This window comes from Sabethes cyaneus, chromosome 3 (assembly GCF_943734655.1).
Source record: "Sabethes cyaneus chromosome 3, idSabCyanKW18_F2, whole genome shotgun sequence".
NCBI classification, from domain to species: Eukaryota; Metazoa; Arthropoda; class Insecta; order Diptera; family Culicidae; genus Sabethes; species Sabethes cyaneus.
This window is the reverse complement of record NC_071355.1, coordinates 5,980,271-6,005,644: the sequence shown is the minus strand read 5'-3', so window position 1 is coordinate 6,005,644 and position 25,374 is coordinate 5,980,271. Positions and strand designations below refer to the sequence as shown.

Here is a 25,374-nt window from a genome sequence, read left to right as displayed (position 1 = left end):
CTTGGTTGACGTCGAACGATCGTACGTTATCAGCTCGTTACCAAAATACGAATAGTGATAATCCTAAACGATTGGTTTGCGTTGCCGATAAAGTTTTGCGCACGTGAGAGGATAACACCGGAAGCCGCTAAGCTGAATTGATAAACGTGATTTTCACTAATCTCAGCTTAAAAGTTGAGCAGACAGACTCGCTACTCGGCTGAATAGAGTATTATCTAGTAGGAAAGTGAACCAGTTTCAGCTCGTGTTGCACTGAAATGGTGATTGTCTTTCCCCTCTTGCATACGGAGTGCTGCGCTGCTGGGGCTGCGACTATTTTACCGTGTACAGCGGAAATTCTTTCTCTTCTGATATCGCGTCATCCTTTGTTTCCTGGCATCGTCATAATAGGAGAAATAATAATTGTTGTGCAACATCATTTGTTCATAAATATTTAACAGCTGCTCATTAGCACAGCAAGTTTCGTGAAATTGCCAGCTGCTCCCTGGCGGTTGGTCTAATGGATAGAACAATATGATAGAGTGTTTAATGAGAAATATTTAACACAGTTTCTGGACTGGTTGGTTAGGGTCACCATTTCGATACGCCCGCCCGGTTTAACATGACACTATTGACCTGCACTGCTGACCTATCTAGTAGCAGTGCAGAAGGATGCATGGCAGAAACAAATTCGTCGTTTCATTTGTATCAAATTAAAAAACCGACAGAAACAACGCAACACAATCAAATTCAATTTCAGAAATATGAGATAAAATTTAGCCAATATTGATTCCAATTATTAGTCTCAGTTATCGTTAGTGGCGCAGAAATGTTCGGGTTTTGAGAATTTTTTGGGGTCAGGGATCAGCATCGCTTGCTTTCATGCCTCGTTCGTTGCAAAAACTCTGACAACAATCTTTTTCTTTTCACTATTTTTCTTTAGTTTTACTTTGAACTTTATTAATATAGTTTTAGTTTCAGAAATTGATTTTCGTTTATCTTTCATTTTAATTTACTTTCGATTCAATTAATTTTGGGTTCATTTTTATGTTAATTTTATTATTTTATACATTTTTATTCTAATTTTTCTTTTGATCATAATTTAACTTTTAATTTTTCTCAATCTCATTTGTAACATTGCCTCTAATTTTTTCGAATATTCAAACTTTTTTCATATATTTCATTAATATTTTTGCACTTATTTTCATTGTTTCGTTTGGTTTATTTTTAGTGTTCGAATGTTAAAAAGGTAGTTTGTATTATTGAGCAGTTACCGGGTTGCGTTTTCCTTTAACCACTGCTGTGCCCAGGCTAGGGGACGTGCCCCGCCTTCTCTGTATTTTTTAATGTACAACAAAATAATTTCTGTAACTCAGAAGTCCGCAGTTTTTTATTTAATCAAGTTCCATTATAGATTAAATTTAAAGTTTGGTTTTAAGCTCTATTTCAAGTTCAAATTGAAATCCAATGCTGTTAAGATCGACTGAAGTACATATATTGTGTTGCGAATTTTCGGCTTTCCAGTCAGTTTTATATTGAAAACGGCTTTTTTATACTGCCTGACGTTTCGGCCTTTGGTGCACTATATTCAAAAGGTGTAGATGTGTACATTATTTTGTCACCAAACCAATGCAATTGGAGCTGTTTAAATTCGAACTTTCTTCCGTTGGCAATCAACGATTAGACAAGAAAACGTAACCGTATTACCTTTGAAAAAGTCCAAAGGCCGAAACGTCAGGCAGTATAAAAAAGCCGTTTTCAATATAAAACTGACTGGAAAGCCGAAAATCCGCAATATTGAAATCCAATTTCATGACCATTCTCAACAGCGATTTTCAGTTCATTTTTTTGCCTGGTTTCGAGTCCAATTCCAAATATAATTTCAAGTGCAATTTTGATTATTTCAGTCCAATTTAAGCGATGGTGGAAAACTCGAAACAAAAGTCGGAAAACTGTGTTTCATCACATAGAATTTCTTTCGAAATATCTAAAAATTGTTTTAAAACGGTGGTTCTACAATTGATGAAGGGACGGTAGGGGAAAAAATGAAAATTTTTTGGTGAAGGAGGGGAAAGAGCGGAAAGGTGAGGAGGGGGAGGAGGGTATTGGTAGCTACGCTTAACATGTAGTCGTTTTGACTCCTACCTTTTGTTCAATGCTAGAAGGTGCATGGGTCGAACTAAGCTATAATCTGAGATTATAGTCACATTCGAACCCACAACACCCGCCTGGGCATGTGGCTCGCTGGTACTTGTACCTTTGAACCATAGAGGCGCTGGACAAAAGGATACTGCAAAACCCACTTATTAAGGTAGCAACGCGTCTGGTTGGGTTTTAGACACAAATTGTGCCTCTTCGTCCGTCTACTGAAGATAACCACCGACCGAGAAGTTTAAATCTAACTTGTTTTTACTGGCAGAACGGCGACACTATGCAGTTCCTTACGACTTGCAAGGTACTATACAAGACGTTGCTCGTCTGTCAGCGTGTTAGCCGCGATTCTCAGCGCGGGTTTTTGGGGGAAAGGCCCCGTTCCTATGAAATAGACTAATCTCATGTTTTCAATCTTGACCTTGAAATGCGGTCATACATATATATATTCAATATTTTTTTGAAGCGGAGGTTCTACAATTGTTGAGATTAGTCTATTTCATAGGAGCGGAGCCTTTCCCCGAAAACCCGCGCTGAGAATCACGGCTAACACGCTGACAGATGAACAACGTCACGTGTAGTCGTAAGGGTCTGCATAGTGTCGTCGTCCTGCAAGTAAAAACATGTTAGATTTAAACTTCTCGGTCGGTGGTTATTTCAATGTTAGAAAATGTTAGTAATATTTTTTGCTTATTTACAGATGGATTACCGATGTATCTAGAGGTAGTTCGTCTGTTACTGATTCCCAGAAAAAGAAGCAAAAAAGAAAAAGAAAAAAAGGAGATAGAAGGAGAAGAAATGGTAAAGATGGAAAACGTGACAAAAACTGAACAAACAACCAATCTCAATAATATTTTAGTAGTAGTAGGTAGGGAAAATTAATGAAAATTTTCTTGGAAGGGTAGGAGCGGAAAAGTGAGGGGGGAGGGGGTTTTTGGTAGCTACGCTTAACAAGTAGTAGTAGTAGTCCAATGCTGGAATGTGCGTGGGTCGAACTAAGCTATAATCTGAGATTATAACCGGATCGAACCTCCAACACCCGCCAGGGCATATAGCTCACATTTTCGCTCTTTCCCCTCTATTCCAAAAAAAAATTTCATTACTTTCCCCTACCGTCCCTTCTTCGATTGTAGAATCACCGTTTCAAAAAATATTAATATATATGTTTGACCGCATTTCAAGGTCAAGACTAAAACACGAGGTTGGTCTATAACAAATCTACATTGAAAATGAAATGTTCTCGAATTGTAAATTCCTGATTGCCCGATCTTACTCGAGGCTCCTTTGTCTCTCAGCCACTTGTACATCAGGTATCAGTAACGAAAATTCTCATATTAATGCAAGAAACAAAACCCTTTTTCTCATTTGAATGTGTCTACCGTTTGTTAGCATCCCTCTCCTGTTGTCCTCATCGACTTGTAAATCTGTTTCCTTTTCGATAATTCCTATAAAGCGAGACAAAGCCTTTTTAATTTTGATCCTCATCCTTGTCAGTGGCCACCATATTTCCCCATTTCAGAAATCCCCTCCTGTCATCCAGTCACTTGTACAACTGCTATCGTCTCAAATGCAAGAGAAGCGCATCGCTTTACTCCTTTGAATCGTTCTCCTCTTATAAAAGATCGCTTCCCTCTTTTGTCAACCTCCCTGCGCGGTTTTTTTATGTCAAACAACATGTGTGCCAAGTTTGATGAAGAACCCAGGTGTTGCGAAATTATGGCGGAATAAACATTCATGCTCACGGTCCGCGTCGCTCCTGCCACGCCCCAAGCAAAGAAAACATAGTTTCTTATTCCTTCCGGCGTACCCCAAGGAAGCGTACTCGGACCATTGCTCTTCAACCTTCGTCAGCATTGTCGTCGGCACCGCAATCCTCAATCGTACCAAGAACTACATATCCATCTACCAGCACGGATTCATGTCAGTCCGGTCGGTTTAAACACTACTTCTTGCATCGCGCAACTCGAGGAAAACGAACAAGTGGACGCAGTATACACGGATTTGAAGGCTGCATTCGATCGCAACGACTATTCTGTTAGCTTGATGGCTCATATTTACGTGATGGAGTCTTGTAAGTCAAGTTGGAATCTACCGTTTCATCTGTGTTAGCTAACAAATCTGTCGTTCCCCATGGAAGCAATATGGGGCCTTTACTCTTCATCCTATTCTTCAACGATGTAACGTTATTACATGAAGCCGGTTGCATACTTGTTTACGCCGAAGATCTCAAACTGTATCTTAATGTGGGCTCTGTCGACGATTGTCATTTATTTATTTATAACTTTACCAACAGGCAACAATGCCCTAATGGCTCTTAATACCTAATACAGCAAACATCGAAACATTGAGACAAATTTAGAACGTAACACTTGCTTAGACAGATGAAAGTCAAACGCTGTTGAAACACGATTGAATGCACGTTGCAGACCAGTGATGGCGCCATTAGCACTGTAGTTGGTGCGATGAAAAGGCAGGTTACGCAGAGGATTAATGGTGCATTCAGATTGATCTGGCGAAGAATGTCGGGGCAATCGATGTTGGAAGTCAGGATATCGGAAACTACCATGGCGCGCGCTGTTTCTCGGCGCAATTCGAGGGTGTCTAATCGGATGAGCTGGCAGCGATCCTCGTATCATGTATTCCTCGTGGGCTGTCTCCAAGGCATCATTCGAAGCGCGTAGCGTACGAATCGGCGCTGGATGCTTTCGATGCGTTGAATGGCATTGTTGTAGTGCGGAATCCATACAGCAGAGCAATATTCTAATGAAGACCGAACAAGCGACCCGTAAAGCGTTACTAAGCACTCGATACTGCGGAAGTCACGAGTCATTCGCATAATTAAGCCTAACTGCCTAGAGGCTTTGGCAACAATGAGCGATATATGCTGTTTGAAGGTTAATTTAACATCCAATAGCACACCGAGATCTTTTACATGGTCGACTCGTTGAACTGGAATTCCGTTGATATTATAGTCGAAACGTAACGGCTGATTTTTCCTCGTAAACGTAATCATAGAGCACTTAACTGGGTTGAGCAGCATACGATTCACTTCGCACCAGTTAGCAAACATATCAAGTTGTTCTTGAAGAAATAGCGCGTCGGTAGTGCTATGGATCCTATTGAAAAGCTTCAAATCATCCGCAAAGGCGAGTCTTGGACATTTTATTGAGCAGATTATGTCGTTGAAATACAGAACGAACACTAGTGGACCCAGATGACTACCTTGCGCAATCCCGGAAGTAGCGGGGAACGAATCGGAGATCTCGTCACCAATTTTTACGCTCAGGGTTCGTCCAGTTAAGTAAGATTCTAGCCAGCTTAACAGATTGCCGCAAAAACCGTACCGATCCAATTTAGCGACTGCGATGCGGTGATTAACTTTATCGAAGGCTGCGGACAGGTATGTATATACCGCATCTGTTTGGGATCGTCCAATAAAGCTGTCCGTCACATAACTTGTAAAACACAGTAGATTCGTGGTGCAGGACCGTTTAGAGATAAAACCGTGTTGCTCGTCTGCAATGGCTTGTTGGCAATGCGAAAATATTGATTTAATGACGACCAGCTCGAATAGTTTTGACGCAGCACACAGTGCAGAAATTCCCCGGTAGTTGTCGACATTCGCTAGATCGCCCTTTTTGTGAACAGGGAACATAAATGCCTGTTTCCAAGCAACTGGAAATCTTCCAGTGAAAGAGATAGGCGAAACAAATGAGTGAGAGGTTGGAGCAAGCCAGAGATGCACCTTTAATCAGCGTTGCCGGAATCCCATCCGGACCTGGAGAACACGAATGCTTCAGTTTGGCGGCAGCTGCCAAAATCATGTGGTTATCGATGTCATCGGTTGCAAGAATTACTAGATGCCTCTGTGAACTGGTGCAAGTTCTACTACTTGATTGTGAGTATAGCCAAATGTGAGGAAATCACGTTCCATTGTATTCACAGCCCGATTGTGTTTGACTATTCACCACATTGACGGAAGTATCCTCCGGAGGGTTGATTAAGTTATTGACTTCAGCATTTTACTCAACTCTAAACTTACGTTCAATGCTCACCGTTCTAATATCCAAAGCATCCCGACAGCTCGGATTCATTGCTAAAATTGGAAGAGATTTCAAGGACTCTCATTGCCTAAAATCCTTGTATTGCGCATTAGTCAGTCCAGTACTTGAAAATTCAAGTGTAATTTGGCTACCTCATCAGCTCATGTGGACGTTAAGAATCGAACGCATCCAAAGAAGGTCCATTCGTGTGGCTCTTGGGGGTTTGCCTTGGCAAGATCCTGATCCTGATCCTGGCGAGATCTTCCACCTTATCCTGCACGTTGTCTAAAAGTGGCTAGTGGCTAAATCTTTAAACAACGACATCGATTCACCGATGTTACTTACAAAAGTCAATTTCCGTGCTTCGCAAAGATCTTCACGCACTACATCATTGTTGCTTGCCATTTTTCATTGTACCACATTTGGATTCCACGAACCGCTGACTGCATGTGTCCGGACTTTCACTCGGGTTGAAGAACTCTTCGAGTTTGGAGAGTCGACTGGAAAATTCACGCAGCGACTACGGACTTTCGTTCGCCCGTACTCCCGTACTTTCGTTCGCCGATGATCTGAAACTTTTTCGAGCAATAATGTCGGTTTTGGATTGCAAGAGGTTTCAAACAATCCTTCAATTTGGTGCGGCAATTAAGGGATGCGCATCAACTTAAAAAATGAACTCGATGTAACAACGCTCTCCACCAGCAATACTCACTGGGGTTAGATATTGGTTCAATTAGCATATTGAAATTATTTCCGCGAAGACCTTCTCCACACTGGGATTCCTCCGCCGTCATGCCTCCAGCTGTACCTACATTTACGCACTCAAAACGCTGCGCTGAGAACTGCTCTTTGGTGCGTAGCATCAGGTTACGCAAACCCTTGTAAACGATCGAGTACAGAACAAGTTTTTACGTTTTGCTCTGCGCATTCTGCCTAGGAACGATCCATCCAAACTTCCTGATTGTCAAGCTCACTGTCAATTGATTAAACTCGATCTACTGTCGAAACCTATCAACAAAGGATGTTCGTGTTTGACCTAATGCAGGGAAACATTGACTGCCCGGCGTTACTAGAACAAGTGCCAATCAATGTACTTCCTCGCTGGCTTTGCAATACTTGCATATATGTAATACCTCTCTACCGAACGTTGTTCGGTCCAAACAACGTTCTAAACTCGTGTTTTCGGGCCTTCAACGATGTGTGTGACATTTTTGACTTCGACATGTCACAAACAGTTTTTTAAAAACGAATTAATGAAATATCATAGTACAACATAGTTTATAAGTATATTCAGTCTGTACGATTTTGTCGAAGGCAGTGTAAAATAAAAATAAAATTGAATGAAACAATAAGGAAAAACGCAAGCGAGAAAAAGAATAGAATCTGGCATAAAAAAAAGAAAACGAATCAAAAAACGTGACAGAATGGGAGGATAAACGGAACGTAAAAAGTGAAAAGGAAGAAAACGGGAGAGAAAAGGGGGAAAACGAGGCAAAAAACGAAGAGGCTGGACAGAAAAAGATGAAGAACGCAAAAGAAAAGTGGAAAAAAGAGTGAAAAAGGAAAAGCGAAGAAGAAAACGTAGAAAACGAGAAAGAAAATCAGTATAAACTGGACAGAAAAGAAGAATAAATGACTATAAGAAAAAAAGGAAGAAAAAACGAAAAAGAAAAACCGAACTTGACAGAACAGAAGAAAAAGCCAGACATAATAAGATGAGGAACACAACAGACCAAAACGATAAGTGGGTTAGAAAAGGAGTTGAAAAGCGACAAAAGACGAAAACCGGAAACGAAAAAACATGATTAAACACTACGATCAAACCGAGACAGAAATGACAACGAGATGGGAAAGAAGAGGAAAAACGGAAGAAAAAAGACGGAAAATGGAATAGGTAAAGAAGAGAAAGAGGAAAATGCGTGCAGAGAAACCGGGATACGAGAGAGAAAAAGTGGGAAAACGGGACAAGATAGGTATTACGGAACAGGCAATAAGAAAGAAACCCCAAAAGAAGAGTAGGGAGAGAGAGAGAAAAAACTGGTTAGAGGAAACTAAGTAAAACTATATGTGAAAAACAGGACGGAAAATATGAACAATGGGACTGAAAACGAAGAAAAGCGAAACAATGAAATAGGAAACACGAGACATAAAAATCCAAGAAAACGGTACAGAAAAGGAGAAAAACAAAAAGTAGAAAAAAGAAAAAAGAAAAAAAAAACATAACAGAAAAGTTGTAAAACGCGCAATTCTAATTTCAAGTAAAACTTCGTGTCTAATTTCGTGTGCATGTCCGATTTAATGCAAAACTTCCAGTTCAAATCAATCCAAATTCAGACGTTATTTAATACCCAATATGAAGTTCAATTGCATGACCGATTCTAATCATATTTCAAGTCTAGTTTAGTTCCAATTTTAGGTTCAATTTTAAGGCAAATTAAAACTCTAAGTTCAAGTTTAATTTAAATCCAATTTATGTCCAATTTCATGACCAATTTTAATTCCAATTTAGGTTAAAATTGACCATTTTTTTCATAAGGACAGTTACAAATGCCGGACAGCTCGATAGGAGAAAGTAATGAAAGAAAGCTGTTGATAGTGTCTCCCAGTCGAAACAAGGTTCCGCGTGAAGAGCGGAAAATAAGGTAAATAAGGGTCATAAGGGCCAGTGTGGTCTAATTTTCTCACACACGAGTACTCCTTCTAACGAACACGCCGGCATAAACATCCTTTACGGACTTACGGTAGCTCGCTCTGCTACCCGCGAGTAGAATCGAATGCGAAGATGAAGAAGAAAAAAGAAAATAATGCAAAATTTGCATCCCAGTGCGCCACTAGCTCTCATGGGCAGCTGGTTGTTTACGAGCAGTTTGAATCTCGAGTGGGCTATGCAGAGAGATGATGTGAGACCGTGCGTTCACGAGTGTGTAGGTAGCAGAATGTCTGCGCACATCAACGGCGGCTGTTTGTCTTACGCTTGCATGAGTGGTGTAAGTGTTTAATGCTATGCTTCTCATAGTCACTCGCGTGAGAGTAGGTTGGCTTCTCCCTCGATTCACAACATTAGTCCTTGTAACGTTCTTCTTTACCCAGGCTGGGGGATCCGTGGTTGTACCTATAATTGGAGCCAATTGTAACCGAACTCATTTCCAATTTCTGCCCCAGACCATGTGGTTCACAGATATGGAAGATATTGAAAATTTTAAAACCACAGTGTACATGATAAAAAGGAAGGATCAATGTCGTCTAATTCAATTCCAATTCCAAATAAAATTTCAAGTCCAATTTCAGATAAAAACTTCAAAACCTGTTTTAAGTTCAGTTTCCTTGCTAACTTCCAGTTCAAACTGTTAAATTTAAGTCCAATTTCAAATCCAATTTAAGCTCAATTTCTAGCTTAATATGAAATAAAGCTTAAGGCCTCAATTGGTCAAAATTCAAATCAAATTTAACGCCCTATGTCAAGTCCGATTTCAAGTCTGATTTCGACTCTAATTTCTAGATTCTGGAGATTTCAATCTGATCAGGTGGTATATTGGTGGTAGTTGATTAGTTGATTTGCCATCCTATAGGACTATTGATCCGTTAATCTAGGCCAAAATATTCTTCCGAAAAGTGTCCCACCTTGTTGATTATTTCTTAGTAAAGGCAAAGCTTGTAGCTATTTATCCATTATTCTGATAGGTACGCATCTATCCATCATTTCTCTATTTACACATTTTACTAAGACACTCAGCAAGACGTAATCCAAACAGTTAAAATCTAGTAAAATTCATTACGACGTGATTATTACGAAAACGCTAATAACTGAGTTTGGCACCCGGTTTTATGAGTTTATATTGTGTACTTCGCGAAGGAATTCGACCAATTACAAATTGGTGCCAGAAGATTCCCCACATATTTTTATGACAAATGAGTGCTACTTGCGTTTCATTTGGTGGTGCCAGTCCAGTTCTCAACATTTTTTCACGGTTATTAAATTATTTTTAGAGCTGTCTTCAAGACTTCATGATGATGATGATTTTATGATTTCAGTTGGTTTATTATTGTCATTGTTATTTTATTTTCAAATAATTTGCTGAAATAAAACGCGAGCCATCTTCTACAAAAGATCTACCAAGTCGAAAAATAATGGTTATTATCCTGTTAGATAAATCATGCAACCGGCTCTGTTGTTGCTTTATCGAATGTGATTTGGCCAAACGCCAAATGCGCACAATAATGAAAGCTAGATGGAACATGCCCGACTGGTAATAATCACAGCAGAATAAAACCGGCGCTCTGAGCGTACATGGAAATAATCATACCGCATAAAAAATAATATACCTCTTTTCTCATTTTCTTCTCAACGCCATGCGAGCTTACGAGTCGAATCATGATTTAATAATCATAACATATAATGAAACGACAGTTTATTGACAGTAACGCATTAATAGCGCTGGCTTCGGTTCTGATGAAGAATCATGGATGGCAGCACTCGAATTATTGCTTAGGACTTAGTAGGGCTCGTAAACTGTTTGCACATTTATTTCACGCCTCTCGCACCCACCACTGCCGCGCGCTAGCGAACAATTGCCAGGCACAGCAAAGTCAAAGTCTGCTGGCCTAAAGTTGGCAACTAAGAAGCTCAGGACCATAACTCTTGATAATTGCAAAGCCATTAAACGCTAAGTTTCTACCCATCGTGGCATACATATTTATATCGGGCGCTTCGGGTGTGAACTTGTTTCTCACCTCGTAAACATTTCCCATTTGCATCAATTTCCCACTAATTTTCCGGCCCGTCTCGGTTCGAACGGGCAGCAGGAGTGTCTGGTTTTCCCTACGCCATTCATGGGATATGAAAGACCGCCGCTCCGGCCGGAACGACGACGACGACGACGACGACGACGGTGCCCAATCGGTGCGCGGTGATTGGCGGCAGGGCGGTGTTATCTCAAGAGGACGCCATTACTCTTACTTTAAAGAAGACCTGACGGACTGAGTGGGCATCCGGGAGGCAGCGTGTTCATTAATCCCGGTCTAGGAGAGCAGAAATCACTTTGCCCAAATCTCGACAGTACGTGTAAAGTCAGTCGCACTATCCAAACACGTTTATGGCACGTCTCCCACGCGATAAACTGTGCTTCGTTGTGGACCTCAACTGTCAGCAGCCGTATTTACACAGTGAAAAATAACAAATAAACATTGAGACTGTAATGGATAAATATTTTTTCAGTTGCTTTCTTGGCTGCGGTTGGGAGGCCATTTTAAACGTTTTGTCCACATCATTATCGAGTCGCTTTCAAAGTAAAGGTAATTTGAACTGTGCCTCAAGTGGGTGACACAAATTTGATCAATCTGTCCGGTGGAAGACAATCTCATCTGACAAGCTATCTAGGAGCTGCCTTTTTTGTGACGGTAAGTACAGGCGCTTGTTCATGTTCACGACTGTTCTATGCTACTGGTACTGGTATTGGTACTGGTACCTAAGCCAAAGAAAATTCTAAATCCACTGAATCATGACAGGAATGCCGTGGCGGTTGGTGGTGGGTGACATAATTTAAGAGCGAACATTAAACGGAGGGGCAAAAATTTCAACACAAATGAAAGTAGAAAAATAAACCAGCGTCGTAGATTTTTACTGTCGGAAGTAAATTCACGCGTGTGCTCGTAGAAACCTGAGAATACAACTTCGGATACAGTGAAACCACGTGTTTTATGTGAATTGAATGCATTTTAGTGAATGATTTACACGTGGTATAACGATTTCGATGCAAATATTTTTGCTACCTAAATAACGATGAATTCTTATTTGTCATTCGCAGTATTGATGAATGTACAAGCCATTTTCATTTTAGTCGTTGACCCCTTCAACTATTCCCACAAAAGAATGTATTCTTCTATTGTATTCAGCTTACTTATTCTGTGATAATTTTGCAAATGAGTTTAGTTTGTGGTAAATCTAATGACAAATTTGTTTACAGCTAACTGTCAATTCTATTTTTGACACGTATTTTTTGTGTCATAAAAAGAAGGTGGGCCATCGACCTTTTTAGAAGCAACTTATCGTAGGACGGTGGATCTATTTTTATGCAACTAATTTAAAACCACGAGGATTTTTTACATTAGACAGAGTTCTATAGTTCCTAAACAAGCAAAGTTAGAGGTATACTATATTCAGCAATGTTGTGTATTTTTACTATTTGTACAACTTTGTAAAACAAGAAAAAGTCATACAACACTTACAAAAACAGTTAAAATAGAAAAACTGATTTTAACGATTTTTCATTTATGAGATATAGAATTTTTCTATCTTTGCTGAAGAGATAGTAGGTTACTGTCTTCGACAAAATTTCTTGTAATAATATGCTGTAAAACTTTGCAGAACACATCAATGTGTTATACTGAAACTGAGGAAAAATAATTTTTTTACTGCACTTTTAGGGGGATTAAGCAAAATTTGAATTCCAGTGGATGATAGAACTTTTAATTTTAAAAAACTCTTCCAAAGGTTCCATAAACCTAAAACCAAGTTTTCCTGCTCAAAGCTATTGCGCACCAAAAAAGGTTCTGAACCAGTGTGCTGTGCCCGGTTCATTGAGCTTTCGGTTGACCAATTGAGGGTTAATATCGAATTTTTAGTAGAAGTCTTAGATATTGCAAGGACTTGAGTCTTGAATTTTGAAAAAAACTTAAAAAAAAAAAATTCCCGATTTTGTCAGTTTCCCCATTCAACATGGGGCCCAAAATTCAACATGGGGCTGACAAAATCGGAACATTACTGTTTTTCATTAGGAAGCCGGGACAAGTTCTCCAATCTGGGCATTTCGGTGAATCTGAAGCTGAAATTAATCTCAACAAAATTCGACTTGGTATTAGATTATAATTTGTATTTAAATTTAAACTTGGATTCGGACTTGTACTTGTACTTGCAATTGGAATTCAAATTGGACTTAAATTCGGGTCAATTTGGACATGAAGCCTAGTCTCAAATTAAATTGGACTTGAATTGAACTCAAAATTAGACTTGAATTTGGACTGCAAACTTGAATTGAAATCAGACCTGCAATAGGGCTAGAAGCGGGTCATAAAATTAGATATGAAGTAAGACTTCAATTAGATTTGAAATTGATCGTAAAATCCGACTGGAAATTGGATATGAAATCGAACCAAAACTTTAAAATTTTACTTGAAGCTGGAATTGAAACTTGTTTAAGGTCAGAAAGACTCAAAATTAGACTTAAAATGAGGCCGAAATGGGAATTATACTCTACCTGAAATTGGACTTAAAATCAAACTTTAAGTTTTACTTGACATTGGTAACAAAATTTTACATAAAATTGAACTTGAATGTGGGCGTATTGCTGATCTCGGATTCTACTTAAAATGGGAGCTGAAATTAGACTTCAAATTAAACAAAAAAATTGACTTGAAACAGGACTTAAAATAGACTCTGAAATTATACATGAAATTGGATGAAAATTTTTAAATTGGAATAAAATATGACATAAAATTGGACTTGATTTTGGTCTAATTTAGACTGGAATATTTACTTCAAATGGAACTGAAACAAAAAAAAATTTAAAATAGGACGAGAAATTGATATGAAAATGGACTTGACGTTGGACCTGAAATTGGATTCAGGGATGGTTCGATCACTTTGACTCAATTTTGATTCATTTGACAGTACCGTCTCAGCGGATCCAAATATGACAAAGTTATGTATGGGACGTTTGTAGAGCAAGTTATAATCTATAATTTTGCTAGATAAAGTTTTGCTATATCTTTTGTAGTTACGGTGCTACGATGCTAGTATCTTATTAGTGATTAAATGAACGTTCATTTAGTCACTGATGAGTTTCTAGCATTGTAGCACCATAACTAAAAAAGATACAGTAAAGATTTGTTCAGCAAAATTGTAGATAAGAACTAATTCTACAAATGTCCCATATGTAACTTTGTCATATTTGGTTCGGCTGAGACTGGACTGGAGACTATTTTTAACGCAGTAAAATTTTTTATCGCAAAAATGCCTGGATATTAAATTGAAATCTCTGCTTACACCTCAAGGAATGTTCTTCTTTTGGAAAGTGAGGAATTGTCTTTTGCGAAGAATGATTAATTGGCTGTACTGAAAAATTTCGATGTAGACCAGAATATATGTCGGGGAGCTGGCAGGTGGGGTTCACATCCACGATCTTTCGGTTGGTACCCGACGTTTTTACTAACTAAACTACGTGCGTGCAATATTGGGTAGTCTAATGCATAATTTTGTTTTAGACTCCCAATTCTATCATTCCCCATAGTAATTTTGTAGCACCATAACTAAAAAAGATACAGTAAAGATTTGTTCAGCAAAATTGTAGATAAGAACTAATTCTACAAATGTCCCATGCATAACTTTGTCATATTTGGCTCGACTAAGCCGGTACTGCCAAATGAATCAAAATTGACTCAAAGTGATCGAACCATCACTGATTGGATTTAAAGTTTGATTTGAGACTGGACTGGAGACTATTTTTTACGCAGTAAGATTTTTTATTGGAAAAATGCCGAGCTATTAAATTGAAATCTCTAATTATACCTCAAGGAATGTTCTTCCTTTGGAAAGTGGGGAATTATCTGTTGCGAAGAACGATTAATTGGATGTACTAGAAAATTTCGATATAGACCAAAATATATATCGGGGAGATTGCAAGTGGGATTCACACCCACGATCTTTCGGTTGATATCCGACGTTTTTACTAACTAAACTACCGGCGCGTGCTATATTGGGTAGTCTAATGCATAATTTTGTTTTAGACTCCCAATTCTATCATTCCCCATAGTAAAACAGTCGTGGGTATGAACCCCACCTGCCATCACCCCGATATTTTTTTTTTCAATATCGAATTTTTCCAGTTGATCCAATTAATCATTCCTCAAATCAGACACTTCCTCACTTTTCAGTTGTTTACAGATGACCGCATTTAGTCGTATACAAAAAATTAAGACAGAAAAAACGGATTACCTACGAATGGTCGAAACACAAATGGTCGAATCACGAACGGCCGAATCACGAATGGCCGAATCACAAAAGGCTGAAACACGAATGGCCAAACGTCATATTCGGCCGAAAATAATCACGGTACCTGTACAAATGTTGGCTATATTTGTTTATTTATTTATTTTATTCATTTATTCATCTGGCCATACAAGCCTTCATGAATTGGATTGGATGGGGAAAAACCTCCTTGAGATGATCATACATCGACCGCTCTCAAGCAGGCGTAAAAACCCCATCATCTTTAACGATCAATATATAGTACATGTTTCCAGGGATTACAATACATTTTGGATCACACACAATTTAACTTACGACTACTTTAAACAATTGATAGAAATCTTACGTGCTAGGGTAATCTCTATATATTATTTTTAAACACATCAATGGACATAGAAAAGTCAAAATGCACGTAGTATTTATTGAAAACGTCACACATTGCCTTTATGGGCTCGTTTTTGCCGTAATCAGTGCGCTGATAGTGCAGTCTTAAAAAATTCCATGACCTAAAGTTTCTGGATGGAGTGTTGATGTCGATTTTGGAAAGGATAAGAGGAGATTCAATTTCGCCTATAAGCAGCTTTGCCACAAAAACTGCTCTACATATATCTCTTCTTTTAGCCAAGGTATTCATGTCAAGCAGGCGGCAGCGCTCAACGTATGGAGGTAATTCCAGAGGGTTCCTCCAGGGTAGATTTCTCAACGCGTAGCGCAGGAACTTTGCTTGAATAGCTTCGATCCTGTTTGACCAAACAGCTGTGTATGGGCTCCAAATGGCAGCTGAAGCGTCTAATACGGAACGAACAAGGGAATAGTATAATGCTCGTAAACAGTACGGATCAGTGAATTCTTCAGCGGGTATAATAATAAACCCCAAATTTCTATTCGCCTTTGAAACGACATGGGAATAGTGATTTCTGAAGGACATTTGATCATCCAGAAGAACACCTAGATCTTTGACTACCGTTAATCTACTGACTGGTTCTCCGGATATGGAATAATTCCAGTGAATTGGGTTCTTTTTGCGTGTGAAAAAGATCACAGAGCACAAATTTCGAGCACACCAATCGCTAAAGTCGTCCAGATGTCGCTGGAGTTAGATGCAATCAGTTGTCGAGCGTACAACAAGGTAAAGCTTTAGGTCGTCAGCATAAATTAAATATCGACCTGATGGAATTATCTTACAGGCATCGTTAAAAAATAATAAAAAAAGAAATGGTCACAGATTACTTCCTTGTGGTACGCCCGACAAGTTTGTGAAGCATTGTGATTCGTGACCGCTTATTTTTACAGATAAGGTGCGGCCAATTAGGTATGATTTCAGCCATTCAATTATGTTGGAAGAGGCTCCAAAGTGCTCGATTTTCGCCAATAGGATGAGGTGGTCTACGCGATCAAATGCTGCTTTTATATCTATATACACGGCATCTACTTGAGTTCCGCTTTCCATAGCCTTAATACAGTGCGAAGTAAACTGTGCTAAATTTGTCATAGTTGATTTGCCTGGAAACAATCCATGTTGGTCTGTTGTGATGTATGCTTTAGCTTCTCGGAATAGCACTCCACCAATTAGAATTTCAAACAGCTTTGAGCCCACACAAAGAGACGTAATTCCTCGATAATTTGCTATGTTTTGTTTATCGCCTTTTTTAAAAATTGGAAACATAATCGATTTTTCGATTAAAAAGTATTTTCAACGGAGCACATAGGGCGTTCGCACAGTTTATTAACAGAATCGACGGGATTCCATCAGGCCCTGCTGATGTTGAAGACTTCAATTTCTTCAGTGCAGCTAAGATATCTTCGTCTGAGAAGCGGATGCTTCTAAGGTTTAGCACATTGTCCGGAACGTCACGGATAGCATTTTCGGCCTGAGTCGGATTAGCTGAAGCAGTTGCAAACACACTCGAAAAGTGTTTAGCAAAGAGGTTGCAAGTGTCACTCGGCTTGCTGGAAGTTTCGTCTGCTAGAAACATGCTGTAAGGTAGCCCGTTTTCTTTACGCTTCTCGTTAACAAAAGACCAGAAGCGTTTGGGATTTCGTTTCAAATCTGCTTGAGTACGTAACGCGTGTTTAGAGTAGAGAAATCGATTGTACCTCCGGTAATTATTACTGCAAAAGCGAATTCTTGCCAGAGGATCACGTCGATTGGTGTAATTGCGAAGTGCGGCAGCTCTCAGCCGATGCTGTCCTTACTCGCTGCCGCTCGTTCGGACTTAACTAAGGGATAATCCCTACTAGTCAGTAAACCTAGGAAAATGCATGCACCTAAATAGTTGTGGCTTCTGCGGGGGGACCGCCGCCCCCACAGTGGTCGGCGCTTCCGACGGCGGATCACCGGCGAAGACTCGCGGCCTCATCTAGAAAATATTTGCTACTGACACGATCAATAGATATAATAAACGTAACGTAACGTAGGGAAAGAAACAACTATCAATCATCTATACTATATCCACCAAAAGAAAAAAAATGACACGAATCATCACAGAGCTGCGAGTGGAACATTAAAGGTTTTTCAGGGGGATGTTTCATATTCGCGGAGAGAAATTTGATTCGGCCATTCGTGATTCGGCTTTTCGCGATTCGGCCATTCGTGATTCGCCCTTCTGTGACTGTTGTTTGAATTCGGCCATTCGTGATTCGGCCATTTGTATTTCGGCCATTTGGTACCAGCCCGAAAAAACATACCCGGTGGTGGATTTAATCCGAGATTTGTTGTGCAAACGTCGGCAACGCATTGCTTTGCTTCTGTCACACTGATCGAGTAAATAACGGTCTATCTGATCGGTAGTAGAAACAAAGAGCAGTCATAGGGGAAGACTGTCCAGAACGCACCGTGGGGGTAGAATGGCCCATGCTATTAATTGCTTAAAAACGCGGCAACTATTTGGTAAAATTAAGAATGCGCATTTTATATTGGTGTAAAACACGCTAATTCATAATTATGTAGCATGTAAAAGCATCAAACATAGCCACATCCAATAAAAACAAGCGATTATCCGCGATCTCATTACAAATGTAAGAAATCACGGTTTTCTCTTAAGCTTTTACCACTAGTCGGTATGCAAATTTCATAATAAATACAGTCTATCTAATTGATATACTGTCATACTCGATGATTCATCACAAAAACGGCATTAACTATGCATATTTTTCACATATATTGCAAAAAACTTCAAAATACAAAACAGGGGCAGAATGCATCACAGCGGGATCGTACAGTTATAAAATATTTTTAATTTGCAGTACATCTTTTGTTTCGGATTATTTATTAAAAATGTAGCAATATTATGTATTGTATAGGACTTAGAATTTGCCTTAAACCTAATTGTACATTGTTTAACTTATCACATGTATATTTCATCACACATCAGTTGGAGAAAACTAGATGATTAAATTTTATTGCCAATTATGTTGAGATATGAACCCATTATGTCCCAGCAAACAAGCGTTTGCAACAAACGCTATAACGAACGCTTTCGCCATTTCGGCAGCCTAGTTTTAGGAGTTTATTTAACACGTGATTGAATGGTAAATTTTTTGGTTGCGTTTAACGCCTGCTGGGCAAACTAGGTGCGTTTTGTCCACGGGCTTTGGCGTTCTGCCTCACATGATGATTTTGACTCTTGCCAAAAATCGTCAAAAATAACAAAAAATACTGGTTTTTGTTAGGAAATTTCACCAGGAGTAAGTGTAAAAAAGATCCCAAAGTCTTCTAGAAGTCGAAAAACGTGGAACAAACACGCCGTTGCTGTGGAAAATGATGTTTTGCTTAAGCGGTGCATTCTGCACCACCTTACCCTACAAATGTTATCGTTCCCAAGAAATGATCTTTTTTACAATAATTTTATACAGGAGGTGGGGTACGTGCCCCAGCCAGTGTTTGTGCGTATTATTTTCTACCAGAAGAGCAACGATTGTCTTCCAGTAAAATATGTGAAATACAGCAATCCCATATAACAATTCCAAAGTTGCCTGGTTTTATTTGAATTTTATAACAATCTTATTGCGGTATTAAAAATATGCGAACATCCTGACCAAACAGCTTTATTGCATCCTAATATGAAGAAAATTAGAGTTCAGCGCCGAAAACATTTTTTTATGCAAGGTCGTATTGTCATATTCCATTAATTTTTTATCCGTAAACAAAAATTCATTAAAGCAAAGTGTGAGTTGCAGAAAGAAAGTTATTATGAATCGATTCTCCACAGGAAGTCACTACAATGATTTTGTTAAAAATTAAGTATTTACTTTGTTAAAGCAACTAGTTTCTAAGAATTATAAAATTTCGATGGTGCATTGGTTTTATTCTTCTATTATACCAATAGGCACGATAAAATTTAATGCGAATATACTGCACAACTACGGAAACTACTGAAAATTTATTACAATTCTATCGGTCGCCATAAACCAAATCGTTCAGGATGATCTGACAGTAAAACCTAAACTATTCTGCCGACAAATAGCCTAAGTGTATCTAATTTTGCGCATGGTTCGTATTTCTGCGCACCACATATTTCTATTAAGAGTTGTATCATTCTAAAATTAAAAAGTGCATGTACACACATCTTTCAGGATTTGTTAATATAAAAATTTGCAGGAATTTGAGGATTTGGACTGAAATGAGAGGAGAGTAGAATTGGGCACACTTACGATCGGCGTGAAAAGGAAAGGTCGGTAAAGGGTTTTATGATGGTTCGAGAACCCTACTCTTTCTAGAAGAGGGGGGGGGAGTCCCATACTAGTGAAATAAAAATTTCCTCATAACTCGAGAACTAATCAAGCAAAACAATCCAAAATTGGCATGTGAGGGTTTTTGGATTTTTATTCTATGGTTGATTGGGATCCCTCACCTGCTAAGAGGAGGGTTTCCACACAAATGAAACACAGCTCCCAATCACCTCGGTCTAGGTTTATATCTTTTCCTAGGAGCTAGGTCTACTGATCTTCATTGCTTTCCTTTAGTTGGGTCCGAACAAGGAACATCGAATAAAAAGGGGTACGCACCCGTGAAATTTAACTTTCCACGAAAAGGTTTTTCGCAAAACACTATATTCCGTGTTATGGTCAACCAAAAATTGAATTTTCGCGAGATGGTATTCGGCGAAATGTTATACAATCATGGCAAATATTTAAATGCTATCAGCTTTGTTTTATCTGGCATAGCAATGGGGGGGAGTTGTTTTCTGCTTTACTGTGAGGAAAAATTGAAAATTTGTATTTTAATCTACCCATGACTTCAAAATTAAGTAACTGCCAAAATGAATCATCTAAGGTTAAACTCCTCAAAAATTTGGAAAATCCGAAATCGTGACAACGATCATCCGAGATTTGCAATTTATGTACAGCATAGTTTAATTTGTGGCAATACGAAGATTGCCGGGTCATCTACTGACATTGAAACTGAAATCTACTTGGAATTGGACAAGAAATAAAACTTGAATTGAACTACAAATTAAACTCGAAAATGCAATTGAAATGGGATTTAAAGTTTGATTTGATGCACGATAAAATTAAATGTAAATATGCTGCACAACTATGGAAACTGCTGAAAATTTAATAAAATTCTATCGGCTATTTTATTATGGGCTCTATGAACCAAATTGATCAGGATGACTATAAAAACGATTCTGCTCACGGATACTGTAAGCGCGCCTAACTTCGCCCATGGTCAAATTAATAACTACATGTACACATATTTTCCAAGATGTGTTAAGATAAAAGTTTGCTGGAATTTGGTAATATTGACCGAACTGTGAGAAGCACAGAATTGAACGCGCTTACGATAACCGTTTTCTAGTTAGCTGTCAAGCTGATGAACTGATTTAGCTTTTTACCACACGGGTAGAAATTTGATCTCCAAAACGAGCAAAATGACTCATGATTCCCGGTTTCTAACTCATGATTTATGAAAATACACCATGAATAAAAATCATGACATCACGAGCTTCTTGCAGTACAACACAACGCAAAATCATGAACTATTATTCATGATTTTGTGCTGTCTAACTGCCATATTATTCAGTCATGATTTGACATGAACTCACATTTCATGATTTTATGATTTCATTCATGGCATCAGAATCAAATTTCTTTCCGTGCAGAACCAGCTTTATACTTTATGGCTTTGTTGAACAAAACTAAAGGCTTAGCTCTGATTCTCAGTGAGATTATAAAAACCTTCAGAGGTCACTAGGTCGGAAGGCAGTTTTATAACAGTCATCAGCATGTTCTAGTGGAGGGAAATTAATCAGGAAGGAATGTAATAAAACTTAAATTGCTGGCTGAGTGATACAACAGGACGAAAAATTTCCAGATATTTGCCGAACAAATATCTGATTCGAAATTCTTTCATAAGGTTGGCATTTGGAAGTGATTTCGTATTGTGAAGTGAAATCTTAGATGTTTGGTTCGGTCGAAGAAAAATTTAGAAGGACGGATTTAAAATCGGTGCAACGAATTTAAAAAATAATGTCAGTGGCGTGATTTCAATAAAATCCTTATAATAATCGCTTTTTAGTGAAATTAAAGTGCGCGGATCGGAAGGTAAGTGTGTTTGAGTCAAATCAGTACAAGAAATTTTGCATTATTCGTTAAAATCCAATGATCAAATGATCCAAATTGAAGTGGCTTTCCTTTTTATCCTGTATTGACTCATCACTGCCACCAGTATTGTTGATCTATTATGATACCGCCCGGGTGCTTGGGGTATAACCCACACTGCATTTCTTTATAAATTTTCCACTATTCCATATTCCAAGTACTATTCCATATTATAGCTGTACCTGACGAGGACTCAATGCATTCGGCTCTGACCAGTACACTTAACTTTTACACGGCAAAGATGTTTCATAGGGGTAATATAGAATTCAGCATGAAGGAAGAGTAATGAGGGGCCTGAAAATAAACCTACGCTAAAGTCATTTGACATCGAATGGCCTGTCAAAGCAGATTCGGCAAGCTTGCGGCTACGGAGCCTCCCAGTCAGTAGCAGTGACTACGACAGGAATTAGCAATAAACGCTAGGTAGCATTTTCTTGACATCACAAAACTTGACTACTTCCGAAATTTCTTTCCAATCTTACGAAGCTACGTAGCAGCTGTAACAGTCTGGTTTGACTAAATTAATTTTGTTCGCCGGTAAATTTGCATCGTTTGCTTTCCTTGCAGTTTGTTTCGTTTGATACAAAACTTGGTTTGTGTGCAGAAAAATCAATGCTTTGATTTGATAAATGCAAAACAAGTGTTTTCCGTGAGTATCCCTTTCTTGAGATTTTTTTGGGAAACTGCTAAATTGTAATTTAAAAGACAACCATGCGTCCGCTATATCGCAGAAAAAGATGGAGGCGCCGTGTTCAGTACGATTTTTATGCTTTTCGTACATTACGGAAAGTCCCGAAGCTTGACCAACTACTAACTGATTTCCGTACACCAACAAAATGTATAACTTGGTCCAGCTAAACCTTGTGTGAAACCCTGATCCCGAAAAAACGATGATAGAAGAGAAGGAAGTTGTTTTCATTCGACAAAAACAGGAGTGCATCGATGCAGGATGCAGCGCATAATAATTATCAATTTTTGTTCTAGGCAAGTCTCCAAATAGCCAATACAAATGCAAGCAAAAGAAGAATTCCAAAATTTATAATGTACAAGTGTATTTCAGGAATGTAGGCCATTGATACGCTTCTTTGATGATTTATATGAAGGATACGGTATTGGGAGATACAATTTCTAAGCTATGATTTTTGACTGTTTTGAAGTTTTTGGAGCGTCTTAGTAGAATACGAAACCTGAAATTAAAGAAAATAAAAAACTTTTTCCAAATTAAATTCCACTATTAATATTTATTCACGACAGATACTTATTTCGCTTACAACTTGCAAGCTTCCGTATAAATACGTACCTGTCGTGAATAAATAGTAATAGTGGAGTTCAATTTGGAAAAAGTTTTTTCTTTTCTTTAATTTCAGGCTGTGATTTTTATCAATATTGTGCTCATCCCATAACATACAATACATATTTATGTGGCAAATAATCTTCAGAAAAGCTGTCCCAGCGAAAGGAAACTGAAATTTTGCTTAGAATTAATTTTATATTTGAGAAACGGGGCCACTACTGACACGAGGTCTTCAAATATTGGAACTATTGTACTTGATTGATTGAAACCTTGAAACAGTGGGCCCCTCGTTCGCCAAAGGGCCGCACAGTTTAAAAAGAAGGTGAATTTTATCTTGTGATATTTCCTAAATTTGCAATGAAACAACTAACAAGTGACATGGTTTTGTAAAAAAGAAGAACAGAGCTTTCAAATGGAGTAAAATTTTTTTTTGCTAATATCATCCCAGATATGGTCACCATATTAGATTTTATCAAAAAATCTCCGTCTTCCCCGAGCAGGAGCGAATAGCAAAATAATACCAAAATGTGTTATTGGAAATCGAAAAACTCATATCAAAATTTGGTCTTGTTTCAGCTGACATAGTTGGTAAAATAACAAAAAATAATATTAAAATTTTACTCCCTTAAGGTTGCATTATTTGAATAACAAAGCAATAACATGATTGTTTTCAGAGTTTAGAATAACATATTTTAGTGTTATTAAGGTATTGAATAACAAATGCAGTAGTATATGAGATATTAAAACATCATTTTATAAAATATTTATAATCTAAAATTTTTTTAATCAATAAAAAAAATTGTATGAAATATATCGAATGTCATTTTAAGGCCAAAATAAGATATGATTACAAAATCAGTTATTAAACTCATCTTACAACCACTGTTTTAAATATCTACTCAATACCAAAATGTTTTATCAATGTATCTCCATATCTATTCAATAACAAAATATACCATTATAACACAGTTTGATATTGTTTTTGTATTATTTTGCTCTTCGCTCCTGCTCGGGTCGCCATGAGCTCCCAACCGATTTTTATTTTTAGACCACCGTTAGAAAACTGAGACAAAATGCTATGAAATGCATTTATCAAATTAGGTGTGCATCGGCATTAACTAAACGAGACAAACGCAGGGGTACCCAGACTGAGGCACAATAGAGCACGTACTCCACCTTTTCTTTCAAATTTTGTATAAAACAAAATAATTTATGTAACCTAGAAATCCGCAGTTTTTAATTTAATCTGTTACAATTTTGAACAATTAAATTTGAAGTTTAATTTTAGGCCTAATTTAATCATAATTGTAGGTCCAGGGTATGCAATGGGGAAGGCAAATGAAGCCTCCTACATAGCTCCAGCCATCCCAAACCCCTGCCTAGCGCCTCCACGTGGCCTTACCCGGTAACCAAGCTAGGAGGTGCGATGCTCGGTAGTTCCCAGTAGCCTGATCTCGAAACTGCGGGTTTGGGTGACGGCTGAGCCACACGGCCTTGTTAGTGGGTAAGCTTAATATAAGTTATTTTAATTATTTGTTTCGTTTTAGCTCATGAAGCACCTTCTACTGTACAGTGAAAATTCTGACTGAAAAAAAAATTTTAATAATGCTGATGGATACCAGAAGAAAAATTAAATTAATATAATGGAAGTACTTATGGAAACTCAAATCATGCATCTCTATTCCATTCGAAATCACTGCTGATGAGATTGTTCTACTTTTTCCCATATAGGGCACGAGAGGGTTTTTTGGGCCCATTAAGCGATGGCATCTATTTTTTCGGCCTATGGCCTAGCTCTAGTAGAAGAACAGGTGGTTTTGACGTTTTTTGAATAAAATATAGCAGATTACCTACAGTCTTGAGAAAATAGTTATAACATATTAAACCCCTATTTCGTTCTTCACGAACAGCAGTGACATGAAAGTTGCTGGGTAGATAAATTAGATTCTGCCGTAATTCTACTTGCATACAATATGAAACCTTTGAGGTGATGGTGGCTACCCCCCTACTCCCCCCCCGTAATTTTAAGTGCAAATTCAATTCCAATGTCATGCCCAGTTTCATCAATAATTTAAGTATAGTTTTAAGTTCAAATCCTATGCAATTTCAAGTGCAAGTTCAACGAATCCCATTTATATCCAATTTCAAATTCTACTTTAAGTTCAATTTCTAATCAATCTGTTCAATTTGTCCATTGCCACGTATATGTTCTACTTTTATTTTTAGGGACCAATTTAAGCGTCTCACACCGAGGACCTGAGTTTAAATTCCAATCCCGCGGA

General features: G+C 38.2%; 1 long non-coding RNA gene across 1 annotated transcript; it reads left to right on the top strand.

Annotated features, from left to right (window-relative positions):
* The first annotated feature begins 11,540 nt into the window (after nucleotides 1-11,540).
* Nucleotides 11,541-24,718, top strand: LOC128744150 (uncharacterized). Its single transcript, XR_008412362.1, has 3 exons — nucleotides 11,541-11,570; nucleotides 24,404-24,497; nucleotides 24,640-24,718. It is a non-coding gene; the product is annotated as an uncharacterized LOC128744150 (long non-coding RNA).
* Nucleotides 24,719-25,374: the final 656 nt, after the last annotated feature.